Below are 23,255 nucleotides of genomic sequence, written 5' to 3'. Positions count from 1 at the left end.
ATTATTCTTTTATAAACTAATAAAGTGTTAGTATTATACTTGGTCACATCATCCCCGTGATTTGACAGAGAAGTGCGTGGTTTTATAGAACTGAAGGTTCATGTGGAAGTTCATCCCTATCACCATTTTTTTTAAGATAGATGATGTGATTTCAAACTACAAGGCGCATGATGTATATGTAGGCTTGTTGGGCAAATGACGGATGATGATTTTAGATGGAGCGGTAAGGACACAACTGAATGGATATCTGTTCAGTCGTCCGTCCATGGCATTCATTTCCTCGAGATTGAATTATGTCACAGATTTGTCATTGTCAACATTATGTCAGGAGCATCATTATGTCATTCATTCGTGAGAAAAAAGAGAATTAATGACAGATGGATGATGAGATGGGTGAAATAGGCAGAGAGAGAATGTGTGTCTGGGAAAGAGAGAGGACAAAAGAGACAAAGAGAGGTAAAGAGAGAAGGGAAAAGAGAGAGCTAAATAGATAGATATGGTTCAGGATCGTCCCCGACGTGGACAATGGATGAGACGGGACGAATTTCATCCCGTCTGCCTTCCAGAGTAAGTTCTGGGACGAAGGACGGGACAGTTTTTCATCCAACAACAAAAAAACGTCCCATCCAATCATATCGGGACGGTTTTTCATCCCATCCAGGCTAAAATCTGTCCCATCCCTCATCCCGGGTAAAAAATAAATGAAAGAATAATAGAAGAATATTTCAATATGGTTCTTTTTAAACATATTGAGCGGGGAGTCAATATGATTCAAAAGAACTAGGTTTAGTTTGTTCCAATAGGCCGCAAGAAGAAGAAGAAGAAGAGCACCCGGCGCAGGGCGATCCTCCACCCCCTTCACCCCCTCCAAAGTCCCAATGCCCTCCACGCCCGTTCGCATCGTCGGAGTTCGCTTCCCCGACGTCGAGGTATGTGCATTCTTCAGTCAATCTCTCATTTTTTTCCTCCGCTCCATCGCTCCATCTCTGTCTCTATCTCTCTCAATGGCTCAATCTCTGTCTCCTTGTCTCCCTATATCTCTATATCTCTCCACTATATCTCTCTATCTTTCATTCGCTCCCGTTCTGCTTCTGCTATTCTTTGGGGAATTAAGCTTGTAGGTCCGATCTTTTTTTTCTTTCTCTCTTACTTTTTGGTATTTAGTGTTTCTTTCCCTTGTTTTCGTTGTGGATGAACTGATCTTGATGGAGTATGCATTTGAAGAACTATTTCTATCCAGTTTCCTTTTTTGGTTACTGGAGTCAGTTATCAAATAGAATTTTCCATTTGATTGAGTAATTAATTTCAATCGCTTGATCAACGAACATCACTCTGGATCAAGTAACAGATCAGCATAGGTGATTGATCCAGTGAGCCTGATCAACAATCAATCAATCAATCCATTGGCTGATGGATGCTTTGGTAGAAAGTTGATTGGGCTAATTGATGCTTGGATCGGATCCTCCATTTGATCGATCATGTGATCAAGATCAATGTATCACTGATTCTTGATGGACTATGCTTTTGTGAGAACTATTCTAAACTCAATTTCTTTTATAGGTTACAGGAGTCGGTTATCATATGAGCAGTTTGCAGCATTTCTCGCTAAAATTGGAGAGCTCAATGCCCACAGGCAATCCCGAGAGGTGTGGGCTCAGAAGTTTTGTAATTTTGAGGATCATCATCTTTTTTTTGTTATCATGTTTATTTTTATGCATTGGTGTCTATCTACTGTGAATATTATAATTAGTTCTACGCCGACAATTATAGTTCCTTGAGTATTTTTTTTTATTATGTTTGACTTTTTAGTAGGCTTTAAAGAAAGCAGAAGAGATACTTGGTTCGGATAACGAGGACCTATAATTGTCTTTTCAAGGGTTTCTGAACCGGATCCATGGTACTTATCTCTCTCTACTGATGCCTACTGTTAGGTGGATTTGTTTTCTTTGGAGAATTGTATTGTTTAATTTTGATACTATTAGTTTTGTCAATGATTCTGTTGTTTTGAAAATCTTAATTTCATGTATAATTCTAGTTTAGGAATAATAATGATTATGACTTTATCTTTCATGAAAAAGAATCTATAAGACAGTATGAAGGCATATTTTGAGTGGTTTGCAATCTTGATGACATTAACAAGATACGTCCAGCAAGCTTCTACTGAATGGAATATTTCTATCACAAGATTCAATCAGCTGGTTTACTGTGATATGTTTTGTTTCATTCGACTGATCCATGGATTAATATTTTGACATCATATTTCATTTCCATTGAAAGGCTTATCAAAATTGTTATCGCTTCATCACACAAAGGTGATTATTATATTTTATGTTGGATCATCATCATGCACAACAAAAAGAGTACTTATCCTATCATGATGTCATTGTCACTATTACTTCCAATTTTAGGAATATGGATAATCAGTTATAATCCATTGTAAAATTGCTCTCTCCATCTCCATCTCGATCAATCGCTCCTTCTCGTGATTTATATATTTCTGAATTTAGTAGGAATTGTTCATCAATCTAATTTTACTCTGCTTTCTTGGATTGCATCTTGTGAATTAACTCGATAGAGTAATGGAGTCTACATCTGCTACACTCCAAAATCAACGGCTAGGGCTACACTGTCGGTGTTCGCGGAGTGCATCCTAGTAGAGGTTGATGACAACATCTCAACTCGCCGCAGAAGATGCAATCGGTCTAAAGTTTTAGATTGATTTGTTGAAGTTTCCCTGGATGAGTACCTATGCATGCTATGTCAAGCATAGAACCCCACCTGTGAGGTCATCATCAAGAAGAACAAAGATAAGAGCACAAACATATTTTGGAGACATCGAGAGAAAGCACAGCGTAAATTTTACGATGAAATTAAGGGCATCAAGACGAAGCAGAGAACCATTCTCCGCTATGAATTGCGCACCCACAAGTTGTACTTATTTAGCAACAACATGGAGCAGACGAAGGAGGAGTTTGTTAGGTTCATCTACGACAACAATCTTCCTTGGCGTCTTGTGAAGAAGTCTTTTCGAAGACTATGGGACACAAGTGGTTGATTACATTGATAATATGCATTTCTAGTGCCTTGTATGTTTATTTACATGTTTTTTTCTGAATTATATTACTCATAATTGCATGTTATCAAGCTTAAAATGATTAAAACTATTTTAGAATGATTTTTTGGATATTTCTAACTATAGATTCTAAAAGAATATAATTTTTGGGACATAATATATTTTCCTGGAATTTTTTGACATTAAATTTGGAAAGATATGATTTTTTGAGTTGAAATATATATTTATATGAATTTTTTGGACTTTTATTTTAATTAATATGAATTTTTAAATATTTTTAAACCCCTTGATTTTGCGCCACCACGTGTTATCATTCAATTCATCCAAGGACGACGAATCATAGCTCTCTACGATGATTGGCGCCAACCAATCATTAGTTGAGCTAATGATTGGCGTCAACCAATCATTGACTTGGCGATCATCGCTTCGCGATTCGCGAAATGATGATTGCATTTATGACTAACCCAAAAGGTGTTTAATTTTTTCTGCGCAGGGTGACGTGGACGAACCAAAAAAAGATACTCTTTTTTTTGCAATGAATGCGCACATGGGTCAAGGGAGAGAAAGTAAAAAAATTGCATTATGACATAATTATTTTTTGTCTTTTCCTGGTAGGTCGGCGAACGACGTGGCAGCACCACGCGACACCACGTGTACACACAGCCCACGCAAGGCAACGTGGTGCGTACGTGGCTGGCGATAAGAAGAGGAAAAAAGGACCCCGCGCTGATGCGGCGCCACGTCAGCTGCAAGGAATCTCCCTTTTTCCTTTAATTTTTCTGTCTCTTCTCTTCCATTTTTTGTCTTTTTGTTTCCTTCCTAGGTGCACATGACGCAGAAAATGACATGCGCGTGCAGAAGACAAAGAGGCATGGAATCTGGAGTGATTAGAATCTTCAACGTGCACAAAAAATGACGACGATGATGAGGAGAGGGAAAATATCAATGGCTAAGATTTCTTTAACTTCAAACAGCCATAACTTTTGATTTACAATTCCGATTTAGCTGAAAATTTCAGTGTTTCTTCGTCTCCCCCTCCTCTTTAAATCCATACCCTCTGATCTATAAATAGAGGCTTGGATCATTGTAAAATTCATCTTGAACTTGCTTCCTAATTGTGTAGGCTGATTGAAAGATAGTGAGTCTTGATATCCATCAAGAGTGTTGTTGGTGTCTTGGGTGTGTGGGGAGAAGCATTGGAGAAGAGGGAGAGCTTACCAGCACTCGTAAATTGCTACGATCTTGGCGAAACGTGAGGATCTACGGTAAGTATCTTCACCTTACGTTGTCTCTTTCCCGACGCCGTAGTTAATGTAATTAAGGTTTATCATCGTTCTTGCACTCTTATTTTACTCTCTTTTCTCATCTCTTCATCCTCGCCACTGTAACATTCCAAATCCAATCACTATTGTCATTCATACCATTGTCCATCATCATGTCTGTTGATATGCCTAAAAATGCACGTAATTTTGTCGTTGATTTGACGTTTCGACTTATACAATAAAATTTATAATTTCCCTTAATCACTAAATATAGAATATAGGGCAAGCAAGGGGTCGAACCACAGGGAGGCAACAAATAAGAATTTTTATCCAATTTCAATGAATTAATTCAAAGATGAATTAATTTTGCAATTAATAGATTTTAATTGTGCTTAATAATGTTTTTAATTAATCAAAATCAAGTAAGACTTAATTTTGATTTTAAATATTTTGGTCAGAAATCTCAAGATAGGAATATTTAAATTTTAAGATCAGATTAATTCGGATTATTAATTTCCCAATTATTATGAAATGTTAAGACAATTTTTATGAATTAAAAATGGGAATTAAATAATCAGGAAAGGGATTTTTAAATTGGACTTCAAGATGGATGAATTTTCGAATCACATTTTATTTTTAGGTTTTTTATATATTAAATTAAATTCCTAAAAAATAAAAATTGAAATCTAGAGAGAGAAACTAGATAAATTAACCTAGAGAGAGAAAGATAAAGAATTTGGGGAAATGATGAAATCCAACCCTAAATTAAAAATCTAATGAAGCAGAAATGTTCTAAATTGATGTAGAATTAAGGATCAAAAACCAGATCTTGAATCAGAATCAAAATGATGTGCTAATTCCATTCAAAATAAACTTCTAGGGCATGTACATTTCGCCCATGCCTTGGCGTTATAGAATCGTTCAAGAAGATGATTGAAATACAAATCAGAAACTTATAAATTTGAGTGCAGAAGCAAGATCTGTTGACTTCAAGAACCCCTCCTGTGTCCTTCCTGGCCAAATGCTTCAGGAGAGCCTCCAAAAGTAATCTTCGTCCATTTTCAGACCTCCATTTAAAGATCCAACCGTCTGGATTATAGAGGGAGAAAAGACGAACCTATCCTCAAAATTTCAGCCCAATCGAACGGTTAGATATCAAGATATCATCATTTTACTGGCACTTAATCTCAACCATTGGATTAGTTTGTCTCTCCTCCAAGAAGCTTGGAAGTGGTGCGTTCTGATTGGTTGCCGCATTATTTTCTCATTTTCCACCTTCTCTGATCACGTTCTGACACGTGATTGTCCGTGTCGTCTGCGCGCAATCATTGTTAAATATTCTCCCTTTTGAGTGGTTAAAAGGACGCCACGTCACCTTGTCTAAAAAAATAAAAGATTTATTTATATATTTTATTTTTCGTTGAGTCGCAATGTTTGACTGCGTCTCTCTAAAAAATAATAATAATAAAATATGGAGGTAAGCTTACCGGGTGCCGTTTTGTTAAAAAAAAAAATTTGTCGAGTAGCGCGTGCATTAAATGCACGCGGCAACTCGACGCTGCATGCATGCACATTGATTTATTTATCAATGCACGTGCATGTCAGTGGGCCTAAAAAAATCATTCGTTTATTATGGCATCGCGATTCGCGATGCCATAATGACCCAATAACGCCCTCTCTCTTATTATTATATAATAATCATCCACTTATTCGCCCGAATTTCGGGCGAATGATGTGGATGCCCCTTAATAGATACATAAATATATTATAAAATGCCAAATAAACTAAATATGTATTATTTAAGTATATAAAAATCATTTCTTGGCTATATAATGGTCAAAAAATTATATAACAATATAGAAAAATTCCAAACAAATCAGGAAAACCCTTACCAACCTTTAGCCAAATATTTAAGGCCCTGCAAAAAATATTTCTTCACTGAAATGAGGTTAAATTCCATGTAAAAAATGGTAAAAAATCATAAATAATAGTAAAATCAAAATGTAAGTGTTTTATCTTCATTTTTATATGATAACATGTATACTTCCGGATCATCCCGGACGAGGACGATGGACGAGATGGGACAAAATTCATCCCGGCTGACGTCCATCATTTCCCCCGGGACGAAGGACGGGATGGTATTTCGTCCGGGACCGTCCCGTCCTACCTCTCTTGGACGAAGTTTTGGACCGTCCCAACTCTCCTAGACGAATTTTCGTCCCGTCCAGACGAAAATAGAGAGAATTTCACGCCGCCAGCCCTAGTATTTTCCTTTGAAAGGAATTCGGCGTCGGGAAGCATGAGTCGTACCTAGTCCCTTGCAGAGCCATCGGGTTGCCTTCAGAAACCCACCTTTGTCTTCCTCCATCTCTGCGAGTGATAGCGGTGATTCACCGCCGCGAAGGTGTTCTACCGCCGACAAGGTATGTTTTCTACTATCTATTCTTCTATCTATCTACCTTTCGATATATCTATCTCTCTCTATCCATCTATATATCTACCTATCTATCGATCTTTCTATCTATCTGTCGATCTAGGTATCTATCGATCTTTCTATGTAGCTATCTATCTACCTATCTATCTATCTACCTATTTATCGATCTTTCTATCTATCTAGCTATCTATCTAACAGTCGATCTAGCTATCTATCGATCATTCTATCTATCGATCTTTCTATCTATCTATCTATCTATCTATCTATCTATCTATCTATCTATCTATCTATCGATCTTTCTATCTATCTACCTAGCTATCTATCTATCGATCTATCCTTCTATCGATCTGTCCTTCTATCGATCTGTCCTTCTATCTGTCTATCGATCTATCCTTCTATCGATCTATCCTTCTATCGATCTGTCCTTCTATCTATCTATTTATCTATCTTTCTGTTGGTCCAACTATCTCACCTTTCACCTATCTAACTCACCGGCGATCAAACCATGTCAAATTCTAGCTATCTATCGATCTTTCTATGTAGCTATCTATCGATTAATTCCTTTTTAAGATTTCGCTCGTTAAATGTTAACAAAATGTTATCTCAAGAAAGGTAGCTGATAAAAATATTTATCCAATGGGACTATTCAGTTTGACTATTTTCGTTTCTTATTTTATTCTGTTGATATCTTGAACCTGAAAGATAAAAAAACTGTGGAATCAACGCATAGCTCTATATATTTCCCTTTAAATGAAGATATCAATTCCTTGTATCTTCATGGATAGTTATTTATGGTTCTTTAAGTTTTAGTCTTAACCTTGCGATTGAAATATTGAAATATGTTAACGTTGATAGTTATTTATGGTTCTTTAAGTTTAAGTTTTAGTCTTAACATTGAAATATGTGATGTCAGCTTCCCTATCTCTCTCTCTCTTCCTCACTCTCTATTTCTTTATATTTTGCTCTCCAGATCACGATCTACTTCCCTATCTAGTTTTAACCTTGATATTTCTGATTTTCTTTCTGGCAGCGTCCCACCCTGAAATATTTACCATCAGTTTGATGTTTTCTCTCTCTCTTTCTCTCAATCTATAAATCCATCTAATCCATCGATCCATCTCTATCTCTCTCTCTCTCTATATATATATATATATATATATATATATATATATTTCTCTAGATTACCAAGGTTATCCTTGGTAATTTTATGGGCTAATTTTAGTCCGTCTTACTTAGGGTTCTTGCTTATGGTGATATCTCACTTGAGAAATATCTTCTAAATATGTGTCATCACTCTCACTCACTCTCTCTTTTTGTGTTTGTACAAATTTCTCTTTATCTAACGAGATTAAAATAGATATTTTAGGAAAATAGTTATCCATGACTAATTTAGTTTCAATGTCTATTGGCAAAAAAATTGACTAATTTAATTGGAATATCAACAAATTAAGTAGAGACAACCCATTTCTATCCATCTCCCGTTCTCTGCATCTTTTCTCTGTTTCCCTCGCCAACCAGCAGCATATTTCTGTTTGAAACACGGCGTTGTTTCAAAATATCAGTTTTTTGGAACTCTAAAATATAATTATCTCTGAATTTTTTCTTATTAAAAATTATTTTCGTTGTTTAATAAAATTTTGGCTTATGCAGGTTGGCGCAGGCGCATGACGAATCAGCTGGAAGACGCCGTCCAGATCACTTTGTGTCCAACAAGCGAAAATATATCCGTCCGTGCAAGTCTCGGCGCCCACGCGCAACACCTCGGCAAGAGCTAGAGAAGTATCTGAATATCCCGTGTAGTGAGGAGGAAGACAGTCCACTAAGTTGGTGGAAGGATGTTGGAACTGATGGAAATATATGTGGCCGGCAAGCCAATCACACATTCCAGATCTCGTTCCATATTCATTAACAGAACATATTCATTATAGTGCACGTGTGATGCGTATAATGAACTCCATGAATACATGATCGGACTTAGTGAATTATGTTGAGATCGTAATGCGGAGATCACTAGGGTTTAAGCATGCGTTCTAAACATTCCTATTCAAAGGATACGCGAGAAGGACATCGAAGTATCCGGATAGAATAACACTATCTAGTTTCACTCATATGATGAGTATGGCCGGTCCCGTAGCCATTAGTGTGGCGACACTAAGGATAGATAGTGGGTGCTCTTTAGTGGAAAGAGTTCACTGAATTGATCCGTACGAATCCCTGAATGGTATTATACCGAACTGTCAATCAGGTTGATTCACGTCACGGTTGTGTAAGTGGTCCTTAGACCTGAGACACCAAAGACGTCTTGTGGACGGGAGGTTGCACTTTGGCTATGGCCAACGAGTCTCTAATCATGGGATTCTAAACGGTCTTAGTTCGGGTGCATCAAGAAGTACACGAAGGCGATTGAGTGGTCAAGATGGGATCGTCCACCCTCGGTATAAGAGGTGACAGCTCAAGGAAGATGATGCGATGAAGTCCTTAGCCAAGGCAGTGAAATATCGGAGAAGAGTTCTCCGATGATTTCCGAATGCATCAGTACTAACTCGGATGACCGATTAGGGTTTGACAGTTGACCATACCCTAAGTCGTCCAAGGAGCGTCAAGTGGATGAGGGATTATACATACACGGTAACCGATGATGAACATGTTCCATGAGTGAGTCGATACACACTCCTTTGTATCTTCTAGGACACGAGGTGTAGCTTGGCACCCCACATGTCGGAGTCTCGACCTATCGATTGGTTTTAATCGATCTGACATTAATTAATATATATGATGATATAGTTAATTAATTTGGAAGGCCAATAAAGGTTATTGGGCCACTGGAGTCACTAACTAGACTGATACATGGGCCTAGAGGGTCACACGCAAATGGTCTTTTGGACGTTGGAAGATATACTTAAGTTTTGGGGGTTTTTATGAAAAATACCCACTTAGTATAAATAGGGGAAGGCCCTGAACGAAATTCACCCAGGCCAGAATTGTTCAGGGGCCTTTCCCCTTCTTCTCCACTCTCCCCACACACCCTCTCCATCCCTGATGTGATCAGGACGACGTAACGACGCCGACGGAGAAAGAACGGGGCTCGTCAACGAGAAGGAGGAGATCCGACGTGCCGAGGACCGCGTGGATACGTCTAGAGGTTGCACACTTGAGCAGCTCAACTCGTCTCGCTCCGGGATCGAAGAAATCACGAATCAGATTCGTGCAAATGTACGCCGTTTCAATGTTTTTGTTGATGCCGTTCGATTCGCAAAGAGTCTTCCGCTGCGCATCGTTTTAGATTTATTCATCCAAGTCAAGGCCCCTAGAACTCAATAGTGGTATCAGAGCCAGGTTCTGCCTTGATTTGGATGAAGAACGGCATCAAAATCGTCCAAAACGGAGTGCAAAAAGATCAAAATCGTCCCGCGTGGCGGGCGCTACCTGGGCGCGATGCCCGCGTGGTGTCTGCCAGCGGGGCCCGCGTTTGTTGAGAAACAAAAATTTTTTTTAGTATGTTGGAGGGGTGCGACCAGCGGGTTTTTGAACCCAGGTCTCCCCTCTCAGCAGTTGAGGCCCTGTAACCATTGGGCTAAAGATCTTTTATTGAAATGGAATATAGTTTGGTTATATACATTCTGTGAAATGCGGAGCATTTAAATAATTTAGAAATAAATTATATTATGCATGAAATAAATTCCGAAAAATTCTGGAAAAATCAGGAAAATTATATTGTTGATTCCTTGACATGAAAAAATTTAAATGTTAAATTTTGATGTCAAATAGATCATAAATATAAATTCGAAATGTTGATTTCTGTTTATTTGAGTTGAATAATTTAAAAGTTAAATTATTTAATGTCAAATAAATTCCAGAAAAATCAGGGATAATATGTATTTGATTTTATTCATCAAAATAAATTAAAATTTAATTTCTTTGAGGTGAATAAAATTCCTTAACTTAGGAAATACATATATATATTGGGAATATTTGAATGAAATAATTTAAGAGTTAAATTATTAAATTCAATAAAATTCCTATAGCCATTTTAAATTTTTTAAATGGTTATTTCTTGATTTATTTTTCATGAATGGCATGATTTTAAATTTAGCAATGGTTTAATATGATTAAATATTTCTTTAATTTAATGTGATTAAATATCGCTTTAATTTAATGTGATTAAATTTGGTTTTACTTCACTGTGATTAAATTTGGCTTTAATTTAATGTGATTAAATTTGGCTTTAATATTGCATTTATTTATTTGATTTATTATTTGCAATATTATATTATGGAATGTTGGACGGAATGAGATACTAGAAAAACTCTAGATGGACCTAATGTAGGATCCCTAAGTTTTGGTTATCCAATATAGAGTGATATTGGGATTAAAATTTTGACTATGATTAATTGTCAAGATACATTCACGTCCTACATGACCCATATGTATTATTCACATGTGATAGATGAAGATGTGATATGAGATGTCACATTATGCTCCTCATGATAGCTGAGACCAAACCTAAAATCCCTCAAAATTAAACTCTGAGCCGTAGCGCGAAAGTGACGAACTTAAGCGTGGTCATCCGTCGTTATAGCCTTAGGATCCAAGTCCCTTCTAAGCTAGGTTGGTGGAGCAAACTCCATGCCTACTTCTACGGGAGGAGGAACTAAGAGCTAGTGTATGACGCAAGGTCGAGATAGAGGAACCGCGTAGTTTGGTGGAGCAAACTCCAGGATTACGCGCAAATCTATTTTCGACAAGTAACGACGGTATTGTTCAGACCAAACTCAGTGGTTGGTGGAGCAAACTCCAGGCCGCATGAGCGTTGGGGACCGAAATATGATTGGATATTGCAAAGAGTTTCAAGTCCCATGAGATGGGTGTTCAAAAACGTGTATTATGATTGGTGGAGCATACTCCAGGTCGTATTACATGTATTGAAATTCCGATCCCCACTAGGAGATAGTCGGCTTCTCCGCTTCCGTACACTTGAGGGTTGTATGGATTGACAAATTTTAGTGGGAGCCCTTTATTAATGAATAGAACACCTGCTAAAACTTTCTAGGTCCTTCATTGACCTAATCTCCGATAAACACTCGTCGTCAAGTAGCTTATTAGATTGCATGTATGATGCAACTCATTGACAAGTCGATAATTATGATGTGCTCATGGACTTGATGAGAGTCTTCAAGTCTAAAATGTTAGTTTATATCCTTACAAACAATGTCGATGACAATGAAGGGATACGAGTAAATGGATGAAGTGAAAAGTTCACTATGACATGGTTCAATGTTAACACACCGTCAATGAGCTGTTAGCTATTGATGTAGCATGAATACAAAGAACCTAAGGCCATATGATACTATATGATAGTTATTTGGATGTGCAATCCAAGAGTCAATTCAAGGCTCACATGGTCGAGGGATCTTCTGCATATGAGGATATGCCTAAGATGATTGAAATGACAAGAGACTGATCTATTAGGAGAATAGTTCTCTGTTCAGTTTATTGTTGATCTCGTCATTCGATTCCTACATGACTCGAACTTAACTTGCTTAAGAATGTCAAAGGTGAACCTTTAGAAGGTAACATCCCAAGACACCTTATTTGGTATGACCAATTGGAAGGTGTTCCGTGTTCTTGAGAAGGACAAAGGAATAAAGCATGTTAAGGTGTCCCAATCACACAAGGATATAAGCATAAACAAATATTTATACCACGGTCTGAAAGGTCACTAGAACAGGAACTATACGTAGTAACTCGTTAAGATTGCTCAGAGCAAGTTGAAGCATATGGATGTTTTAATTGCTTAACGTGTGGAAGAAAGTTGAGACAAATGAAACATAAAGTTGAGGTTACGAAGTATCGTAAAGGCCGCTCCGGCTGCGGGCGGTTGCGCTTGCTGCAACGGTTGAGGCCGCTCCGGCTGCGGCGGCTGCGGCCGTTGCGACCGCTGCGGCTGATCCGGCGGCCACGGCTGTTGAGGGCAGCTGAGGCCGCTCGGCGGCTACGGCTGTTGAGGTCAGCTGAGGCCGCTCGGCGGCTACGGCTGATCTGGCGGCCACGGCCGTTGAGGGCGGCTGAGGCCGCTCGGCGGCTGCGGCTGATCTGGCGGCCACGGCCGTTGAGGCCAGCAGAGGCCGTTGAGGTCAGCAGAGGCGGGCGCGCGCGCTGCGGGTGGCTGCAGCGGCTGTAGCGACCGGCGCTCCAGCGCTGCGCGCGGTTGAGGCTGCCGACGCAGCCGCGCTGCGGCGCCGCTGCTGCACCGCTCCGGCGCCGCCATTGAGGGCGCCTGCAGCCGCTCTGGTGGCTGCGGGGTCGCGTGCGCCGCGGCAGCGGCGGCACCCTGCTCGGCGGCAGCTCCGCGGTCGGTGGCGCCCGACTGGGACCCCGGCGATGGCCACCTAGGGTTCCGTCGGTCTGTCCTGACGGAACGGAGCACGACGGCGGCCAAAGTCAGCCCCGTCCCGTCCGCCCTTCACTCTTCTACTCTCTTCTCTCAAAACGGAACGTGATCTTTTTTTTTCCAAAAATTCAAATGAGACTTAGGAGAATGGGCGCCCTCTCCTTCCCTTATGTAGGGAGGATAATGGGCCCTAAGGAGGGATCAAAAGAGGGGGAACCCATTAGGAAAAGGTCCCCTCTTAAGGCCACTAATACATGGTTTATTTGAACATGAAACATTAACTAAACCTAGGAAAAAAAACTAGATATTAGAGGGCTTCGCCGTCAAACACTCTCTATTTCTGTTTCCCTTTGCTGTGACTGAAGCCTGTTTTTTGAACAATTAATGTGTGTTAATGTGGAAACTCCAAAGATATGGATACAAGTCATCAATGGCGCACAAGACTCAAAATTTAAGCACTGCTATATAATGATTCAGATGTGGACTGCCATCACCAGGATCAAAGTGTTGAATGTTGATAGTATCTACTATAATGAATCAGTGAACTTAATTCAGAGTTGTGAATTAAAAATATACCTTTGACTGTTACGCATGTGAAGACGAAGTCATTATACAAAAAATAATTTAAAATATATATTTAATCCTAGTTTATATTTTAAACATGTCCACAGATGCACCTAAGAGTTTGTGCTTACCAGAGTTTAAACGTAAGTGTACTTTCGAACCTCAATTTGAAAATCTCTATTACTTTTATCAAGGTCAAGTATTTTATTTAGAAAGATATCAAAATTATAACTAAGATGTGTCACACCTTTTCCCGTCTCCTAGCGTTCTCTAACTTTTCAGTTAAAATGTCTTTCCATGAATTTGTTACATGAGTGAAATATCTCAGAATCAAAAAGAGGAAAAAATATATAGAGAGAGAAAAGAAAAAATATATAAAGAATAGAAAAAATTATCGTCCACTTCGCACGTCCACCGTCCAGGTACCCCGGACGAACGAACTTTCCATCCGATGGGACGAGATTCGTCCCGCCCGGGGTACGTCGGATGATTTTTTGTCCAATATTTCGTCCGCGCCCATGGACGGGACGAAAATTTCATCCCGGGACGAAATCTTCATCATTAAAACACATAAATATAATGTAAAATTCATAAATTAATCAAATTAATTTGCAGGTTATCATCTGTCACGTGCACTTACTCTTTTATTTAAGTTAAATTAACTTATAACTTATGTATTTTTAATTGACATCACTAGCTCACGTCCTCGAATCTTGTTTTCGTCTATCCTCTTGTTCATCATCACTAATATAAGAAAGTAATTCCTTAATCATCATTCCCTGGGGAGACGACCCGTACTCATCACTGACTAATATTTTTTAGTACGGTTATATATATATTGTTGAATAATCTCAATCACCAATGATGCATTTCAACCTTAAAATTGAGATTATCATACATCCCTGGTCTAGATGTCGTCAAGGCAACGGTAGAAAAGATGTACAAAGAAGTTCAAGGGAAGCTGGTGGAGATGTTTGACGACATCTCCAGCATCTCACTTACCGTGCATGCTTGGACATCCCAAAATAACCTCACCCTTCTAGGTATTACTGCCCACTAGATCGACACTAACTGGAAGCTATGTGGGCTTCTTCTTGCTCTACGACAAATCAATGGATCCCATTGTGGCATGAACTTATCGAGGATCGTCGTGCAAGTTGCATATGAATATGACATTCAGTCGAAGCTATGTGTCATCACCACGGACAATGCGTCCAACAATAGAATGATGCTGGTCTCCATTGTGGATCAACTGAAGACTATAAACCCGCAATTCACTATGGACCGACATGTACCCTGCGTCGCCCACGTATTGAACCTCGTAGTACAGGCCGGACTCAAGGTCATTCGCAATCCAGAACGTCTAGGAAGTAATACGCTACGTGTTTGAGATTTTTGCCCAGATACACCGTTGGACACAGATGAACCAATCGATTCACAGGTCGACAAAGATATTGTAGCGACACTAGCACCCTAAGGACTAGTAGTTTCACGTGTGAGAGCCATCATCAATGCCATTCAGGGATCCATGCAATGTATGGAGAAATATGTTGATATGTGCAAAATGTTTGAGCTCCCAGATTCAAACAAGATTAAGGTCGACTGCCCAACACGCTGGAACTCCACTTTCACTATGTTAGAGCCTGCTATTGCCAAGAGAGAGGTTCTGGACCATATGACTACGAGGTTCCTTTCGACGTCGACTAAAGATTACGGCCTATGTCAAGAGGACTGAGTGTTGATTGATGAATACCTTGGCATCCTCGGCCCACTATGCTAGGGTACTGACTTTGTGTGTTCGCCAGAGAAATTGCGAATAACTGAAGTAACATCATTGGTGGTAGAGCTGAAGACTCACCTTGAGCAGGATATGTACAATGCAAGGGCAGCATTGTATGCTAAGCAGAGGGATGCACTACAGTTGTTGTGTAGTGATATGGATAACAAGTTGATGCAGTATGCACTGGTACTTTGGGGCAATAATACTCTCGCTACAACAGTGACATTGGATCCATTCTCTAAAATAGAGGTTGTGCATCTGTTATGTCGCCAAAGCGTGCTTTCCTATCTCGACGGTGTCCTGGAGTATGCATCAAATACAAAAGCATAGGAATGTGACTCGGAGCAGGGAGAACCCTCGAAAAGTCACCGTCTGACACAACATGTTTCGCCCAAGCAGCAATATGCTTGTCCATGCAGTCTTCAGCGACCACGCTCAATGCCCAGGCAAGAGCTGGATAAGTATCTAAACATTCCATGCAGCGAGGAGGAGGATAATCCTCTAAGCTGGTGGAAGGATGTCGGGACGCGATACTATCTGAATTTAACAAAAATTGTTTGCCAATTTCTTGCCGTGAGTCCGACCAGTGCACCGGATGAGCTGATTTTTTCAATTGGCTGAGGCATCACCATGTATTGAAGATCACGCCTAGATGCAGAGAGCATTGAGATGCTGATGATGCTTTGAGCATTGTTCTGTCGTGTAGACCAAGAATCCTCTGACTCCGATGATGATGAAATCTCGGTTGCTGGTGCGTTATGCTCAATCGCTTTTCGACCTGTGCATAAGCATGTTTCTTTTTCTTAACTCTCTCTATTCCATGTAATAAAGTAAGGGGGAACAACATGATTGCAGTGGATGAGTTTCATTTGATGATACATTCTAATGTTTAATGTAAGTTGTGCTAAAACACAGTCTTTTTACGTTTTATCCTCATAAATTTGTGGGAAATGGCCCATTACCTTTTGATTTTCCACATCACCATTTTCTCTGATAAGTGCTTTCCCTATCTGACACACTATTTAAAATAAGTATTAATGAATGGAAGCCAAAAACATCTCCATAATTAAATTAACTTCCCCTTTAAGAAACTGTGGAAGATCCAGTTTTTGATCTATACCCGTTATGATTTAAGGACTTGGGTTGGGTTTCTTGCTGTTCTCTCTCAAGAACAGTAAAAAATTTTGGGCTGGGATTAATTTTTTATTTTCCACATCACTAGTTTCTCGGATAAGTTTGTTTTTCTGATTTCCTTGTCAACCAATTGCAATATTTCAAAAACTGGCCTGGAAAATAAAATTTTCAACGGAGGTGACGCTGACTTTCCAAAGACAGCATATTTTTACAAACTCTATAAACAGTCATCTTTTTACAAGGATAGTCTGCAATTAGAAGATAATGACAAGATAAAGTCTGACTAAATATTAACCAAATGACCGGTGAGGATCCAGGAAGTTGTACAAATTTTTTATTTATTAGACTTTCTCCTCATGAACTCTAGAGAGAGAACCCATGAGAAAAAGACCCATGAGAGAGAGCCCAAGCGAAAGACTGGAGTATATGGAGCAGCTGCAGCCGGAAGGACGGTATTGTGGATATCTCATTACTATATATTCTCTTCTATGTTTGCTATTGTACACTCTAATTGGAAAATTTTCTCGATATCTATAATTAAATTCAATTAATTAAACTCTGTAATTAAATTCAATTAATATTACGCTTCTAGGGTTGAAGTAATGACATTTTTCATTTCACTTAATTTTATTACATTTTTTGGGAATTTAATCCAACTAAAAATGCCATTCTGAAAATTTTAATTTACCCTAATTATATGTTAAACTATTAATTTCACGCAATGAATTTTAAAAATAAAATAATTTAATAACATGAAAATGGCATGTATAAAAATTAATTATATTCTTAATTAATTAGGGATTAAATATTGACTTCTCCAAGTTTTATTGGAAATCCATGCATTACTTTTCCATCATTCGTCCGTCCATTGTCCGTGTCTTCTAGACGGACGGTTTTTTGTCCAATGGGATGAAAATAGTCCTTTCCTGTCATCACCGGGATGAATTTTCTTCCAGGAATTTGTCCATACCCTCTGGACGGGATGAATCTTCGTCCAGGGACAAAAATATCATCCCGTGTGCATCCCTGCACTATGTAGACAGAGAAAGAGAGAAAGCAAAAGATACAGAGAGAGTGAAAGAGAGAGAATGAAATTGAGAGAGTGAAAGAGAGCAGACGAGAGAACACATAAGAAAAGCAGAGAGGGAGAGAACAAGATTATAGAGGTAGCAAGAGAGAGAGATGGAGAGTGATCAAGAGTGAGAGAAAGCAAGAAATCAAGAGAGAGAGACAGAGAGATGGAGAGAGATCAAGAGTGATAGAGAAAGCAAGAAATCAAGAGAGAGAGACAGAGAGATGGAGAGCAAGAGATATAGAGAGTGTGAGAGAGATGGATAGAGAAAAATAAGAGAAAAAAATAAAGAGGGGGCGGAGAGAGAGAAACAGAGTGATAGAGACAGCAAGAGAGCATTCTAGAGAGAGGGTGAGAAAGAGAGAGCAAGAGTACAGAGACAACGAAAGAGCATGCAAGAGAGAAGGCGAGAAAGAGAGAGCGAGAGTGATAGAGACAATGAGAGAGCATGCCAGAGACAATGCGAGAAAGAGAGAGCAAGAATGACTAATGAAACACAATGGGCTGGGATCAAGGACTCGAGTTACATAGCGATGCGAGGGGGATGTGTGATGAAAATGTAAGTAAATGATGTATTGACTTGAAAATCAACGACAAGTTCGACAGAAAACCTACTGACCCCGGATGGTAGTCTAGATAATCGACACCAGAGTCGTGGAAACGTACAAGCTCCTAATGGCCCAGATGATCGACTCAAAGGCTAACGGGATGGGGGATAATTACTATTCATGAGCGTCCCGATCGTCACCGAGAGCGATGCAAGTCCGACAACAATAGAATAAAGTCCCTCACTCGATTTTCGATGGCTAATCCTATGACACAAAAAAAACTCTCGACAACGGAGCAGAAGAGGATGGCACTGAAGAACATAATAATACTATAAAGAGGGGAAAGAGGATGCGTCCTACGGACCAGGGCCCAAACGCTCAAGGCTGGCGAGCTGCTCGTCAGTGAAAGAAATCGTAGGATCACGTTGGCCTTCGAGCAACTTTTGACGGCTCGGCTAGCTGGGTTGATTAAGGCGGCACGCAGTAAGGCAATGGCAAGCCGGCCTATATGCCAGCGTAGTAAAGATCACCTTGGCCTATATGCCAGCGTGTGACTTGAGCCATCTCAAGCCAATGGCGCTGCCACGCCCGCCACCTCCTAGATCCCCGAATATCTATCTCGCAACGTGCCCATTCGCCATATTTGACGTGGATAAAATTCCCCAATGGGGAGGATGTGGTACGCATACGCCATACAAGCTTCTTTTGAAGCGTGTCCTGGACATCCGAAAGTCGTATGATCCCTAGACCTCCTTCCGTCGGCCGACATGCTTTCTCCCAAGAAACCCAGTGATGGCGCATCTCTCCCTTGAGGTGACCAGACCATAGAAAACGCGCACATATGCGTTCTACAGAGCGGAGAACAGTAAGAGATAGCGAATGGACTGCAAGGGTATGTAACGGTATACTCATGAGGACATGCCGAATAAGTTGGATACGACCTCCTAGGGAGAGGAAACGAAGTTTCCATCCCTCTAGCTTCTTTCTAAGATTACCCAACACGGCATCGAAATAGTGATGACGAGCGGGGCCAAGAAAGATAGGGCATCCAAGATAATCGAACATAAGGCATCCTCGTGACAATCGTGTATAGTGCTAGAGTATCTCAGTGCGCCTTATAGTGGTGGAGGGTCCCACTATAAAGCTACTCTTCGAGGCGTTAACGAGCTGGCCTGAAGCGTGCTCCTACGCGGTAAGGACGCTCATAAATTCCTTAATCGATTTTTTAGATCCATTGAGGAACAAGATGGCATCATTAGCAAATAGTGAGTGCGAGAGAATCAGGCAACCCCTCTTCGTAAAGTACGGCTGGATGAGGCCTTGGTTGATCGCCCGCGTGAGCGATCGGCTGAAGACCTCCTCCATCAATATAAAGAGGGTAGGTGAAATAAGATCACCCTGCCTGAGCCCCCTCATAGCCGTGAAAAAGCCAATGGAATTTCCATCCATCAAGAGGGAGAAGTGATTCTCCCTAATGCAAGCATCGACAAGTGCAATGAATGCCTCCGTGAATCCGAAGCGCCGCAACACTTCGAGGAGGAAATTCCACTCAACTCGATCAAAGGCCTTCTCCATATCAAACTTGATGATGACATGGGAGCCCGGATACGAGTGTCTATGGACTGGGCTAGCTCGTGCACTAGTGTGATACTGTCATGGATCAGTCGACCCTTGACAAAACCACACTGCTCTGGCGAGATAAGTCTATCAAGGAAGCATCCTAGTCGATTTGTAATGATCTTAGATGTGACTTTATAGCATACATTACAAAGACTGCTGGGGCGAAAGTCTCGAAAGGAAGTTGGAGTTGCCACTTTTGGAATGAGCGCTAAAAAAGTGGATTTCCAACTTCGTGCGATGGCTTTACTCCTGAACACCTCCTTGATAGCTAGCACCAAGTCGGTCCCTACAATGTCCCAGCACGCTGTATAAAATTATGCGGTGAATCCATCCAGTCATGGGGCTTTGTTACGGCCCAAGGAAAAAACTACCTCTTTGATCTCCGCTCGGGTCGAAAGGGCTAGTAAAAGTGCGTTGTCTTTGTTGGTCACCAACGAAGGAATGGAGGAAAGAAGGTCCTCGCTCATAACAGTAGGCTGTGAAGAGAGGAGTGAGTGATAGTACTCCACTCCTGCGGCTGCCAGCTGGTCAGGATCCTGACTATACGTCTCCAATAGGGTCGTATAGTTTGGACGCGCTCTGTGACGGATCGAGGCGTGAAAGAAATGTGTGTTTCTATCACCCTCTCGCAGCCATTGGATACGCGATTTTTGGAGATAAAATATCTCCTGTCGTCGCATGGCATCCTCAAGCTGCTCTCTGAGACAAAGTTGGCGCTCTCCCATGTCATCTGTCCAGCACTCCTGCAGGTGGCGGTCGACATCAGCTAATTTCTTTTTAAGTTCTTCGACCGGTGAATGGACGTCGCCAAAAACATGACGATTCCATCATTTGAGGTGGAGTTTGAGGTTCCTCAGGCGATAACTGAAGTTCTCCATAGGGGATGTAGAAATCGATCCATGCCAATGGCTACGTACATAGGTATGAAAATCACCATGTTCTAACTACATGTTTTGGAAGCGAAAGGAGGATCGGTGTATGATCCGAGTAAAGTCTCAGAAGGTTCTCTACTGTTAGGGTGCAATGCATCAATGCGGTACTATTAGTAAAACAATGATCATGCCGTTCGTATATACGCGCGTCCGCTTGATGTTCATTGCACCAAGTCCACTTCTCCCCTATGGTCGGCGGTTCCACTAATGAAGTCGCGTGGATAAAGTCACTAAAGGCGTGCATAGAGCGTAGCCGAGGTGGGCGGCCCCCTTGGCGCTCGCTGTTGTCCCATATGCAGTTGAAATCTCCGGCTATAAGCAAGGTAGATCAACTAGCTGCGAGTGGGAGTGAATGTGTTGGGCGAGTTCTGCCCAGAGGGCATCCTGCTCGGTGGGTCTATGCAAGGCATACACGATAGTAAGTATGTAGGGCTTTGGGGAGTGTGGTACATCAAAGGTGACGTACCGTGTCCCTTCGGCCAATAGTGTGATCGAATATTCTCGCTTCCAAAGAAGCCAGAGCTTATTCGAGGGATGGCGGTAAACATGGTCCATCCCGAGTTTCCTCGCAATGGAGTGGGACTGGTCCGATGTGATCATCGGTTCGAGGAGCCCCACTATGCCTAATCTGTGCCTAGTGATAAGGGATAGGAGATGTGTTTGGGTGAGAGGGTTACCGATCCCTCTGCAATTCCAAATGAGAGTTGGGATCATAGATCTATCGGCTCGCGTGACGCACCCGAGATCAGGTGTTGTATGTACGGCATGAAGGTGGAGGTAATGCCTCCGAACGGTGTCTCGAAAAAGGAGAGGTATCCATATCAGAGTCCTCCGAGAAGGAGACATCGTCCTCCTCTTCTGTGGAATCCCGACTACTAGTACCATCGTCCATGTCCTCCGAACTAGTGAAAGTGGCTTGACAATTTGTCAAGCTTTCCATTTGGTCAGAAGGTATATGTGATGGGTGGAGGGCGGGTGTAGAGGCGAGGGAAGGATATGAGGGGATGGGGCCGGGTGTGGAAGCTGGGTGGGGGTGCGAGGGGATGAGGGGAGGTGGATCGCATGATGGTGGAGAAGGAAGTGGAGAAGGAAGTGGAGAAGGAAGTGAGTCTCGGGGAGGTGGAGCATGGGGCGATGGGCCGGGTGGAGAGGGTTGAGGAAGGGCAACAGGGGAGTGACGCGAGGTGGGGGAGAGGGGCGGGGAAGGTGAATGGTGGGGTGGGGCGATAGGAGAAGCATGGGACGGTACAATAAGAGAGGACGTGGGAAGCGGAGTAGGTGGTCGAGGAGAGGCGGTAGATCGGGTGGGGGGAGATATGGACCTAATGGGACGTGTGTCCATAATGGGGATGCTATCCTCGGGAACCTCAGGTACCGCTAGTAGGGCAAAAGTATTCGAGGTCAGTGGGGCGACACTGACCTCCTTGCCCTTACGGGAGGAGGCATCTCTAATCCGTGGTAGGGTTTTGGGGCGCTTCTCAGCACCCTTCCTCACCCACTGGGAAGTAGAGGGGGCAGGCTTAGCCGTTGGAGGCTTAGCTGCCCTGTTGGCTCGTGGGAGAGAAGATGATACAACGGTGGGTTGCACCGATGTAACCACAGGGCGCGAACCGAGTGACGGTTTCTCGACAGGTCGTCGTCCTTGGGTGACGGAGATAGTAGCGGCGATGTAGTCATCATAAGCCAAGGGTGGGAGGTATTCCTCCTCAGTGGTAGGAGTCTGCGTCGCCTTTTGGCGACACGTGTGAATGGTATGACCTAGTACAGTGCAGTGTGTACAAAACCTCGGGAGGTTTTCATACACCACGGTCTGACGAATCGTCTCATCGCCATTTCGAATGAGTATCATGCGATGTAGGGGGGCGAGTAGGTCCACCTCAACACATACTTGAGCGTATCCGGGACGGCTAAAAAGTTGGACATCTTTGTCCGCTCGTATGAAAGTGCCGACCACACTAGCAAGAGATTCCAAAGCCGTAAGTGTGAATAAATGCGGTCGTAGGCTAGGAAATCCTATCCACACCGGGACGGAGTGGGGAAAATGGTCGCGTGAGCTCCCTGTCTGCTCGGCTGTCCAGCGGTATGTATGCATCGTGGAGTCATTGATCGTCCATGTGGTGCGGCTCCATGCCCGTCGAAAGTCATCCTCAAGCTCGAATCGAATAAATGCGCTCCTATGATTCCTTGCTCCAATGACCACCGGTCCAAGGAAATTCCCTGGTGCTGCATAGACTCTCGTGATGTCATCTATGAGCGGCCGTTTCGTAGTGAACCGCCCGATCAGTGTATGGGCGAATGGCGCTGCCATTCGTGTTACCTCCTCCTTGGAGAAGGTAACTAAGCGTACACCCTCAGAGTCAATGAAGCCCCTAGTCGGGATCGTGTCGTCGTAGATAGGGGGAAGGGTAGGTTTGGGGAGTGAAGTAGTGGATGGTGCATGGGTGA

General features: G+C 41.8%; 1 long non-coding RNA gene across 4 annotated transcripts; it reads left to right on the top strand.

Moving 5' to 3' along the window:
* The first annotated feature begins 764 nt into the window (after positions 1-764).
* On the top strand, positions 765-4,509 carry LOC144707955 (uncharacterized). Of its 4 annotated transcripts, none has more exons than XR_013582602.1 (4): positions 765-929; positions 1,561-1,646; positions 1,813-1,897; positions 3,689-4,509. It is a non-coding gene; the product is annotated as an uncharacterized LOC144707955 (long non-coding RNA). The 4 variants fall into 4 exon arrangements; XR_013582601.1 differs by having other exon boundaries at positions 2,576-4,509; XR_013582603.1 differs by having other exon boundaries at positions 1,810-1,897.
* The last annotated feature ends 18,746 nt before the right edge of the window (positions 4,510-23,255 follow it).

The sequence above is a fragment of the Wolffia australiana genome, chromosome 9 (genome assembly GCF_029677425.1).
Source record: "Wolffia australiana isolate 7733 chromosome 9, ASM2967742v1".
In the NCBI taxonomy this organism is placed as follows: Eukaryota; Viridiplantae; Streptophyta; class Magnoliopsida; order Alismatales; family Araceae; genus Wolffia; species Wolffia australiana.
Note: the sequence above shows the minus strand (reverse complement) of the source record. Positions and strands in the feature narration are given on the sequence as shown.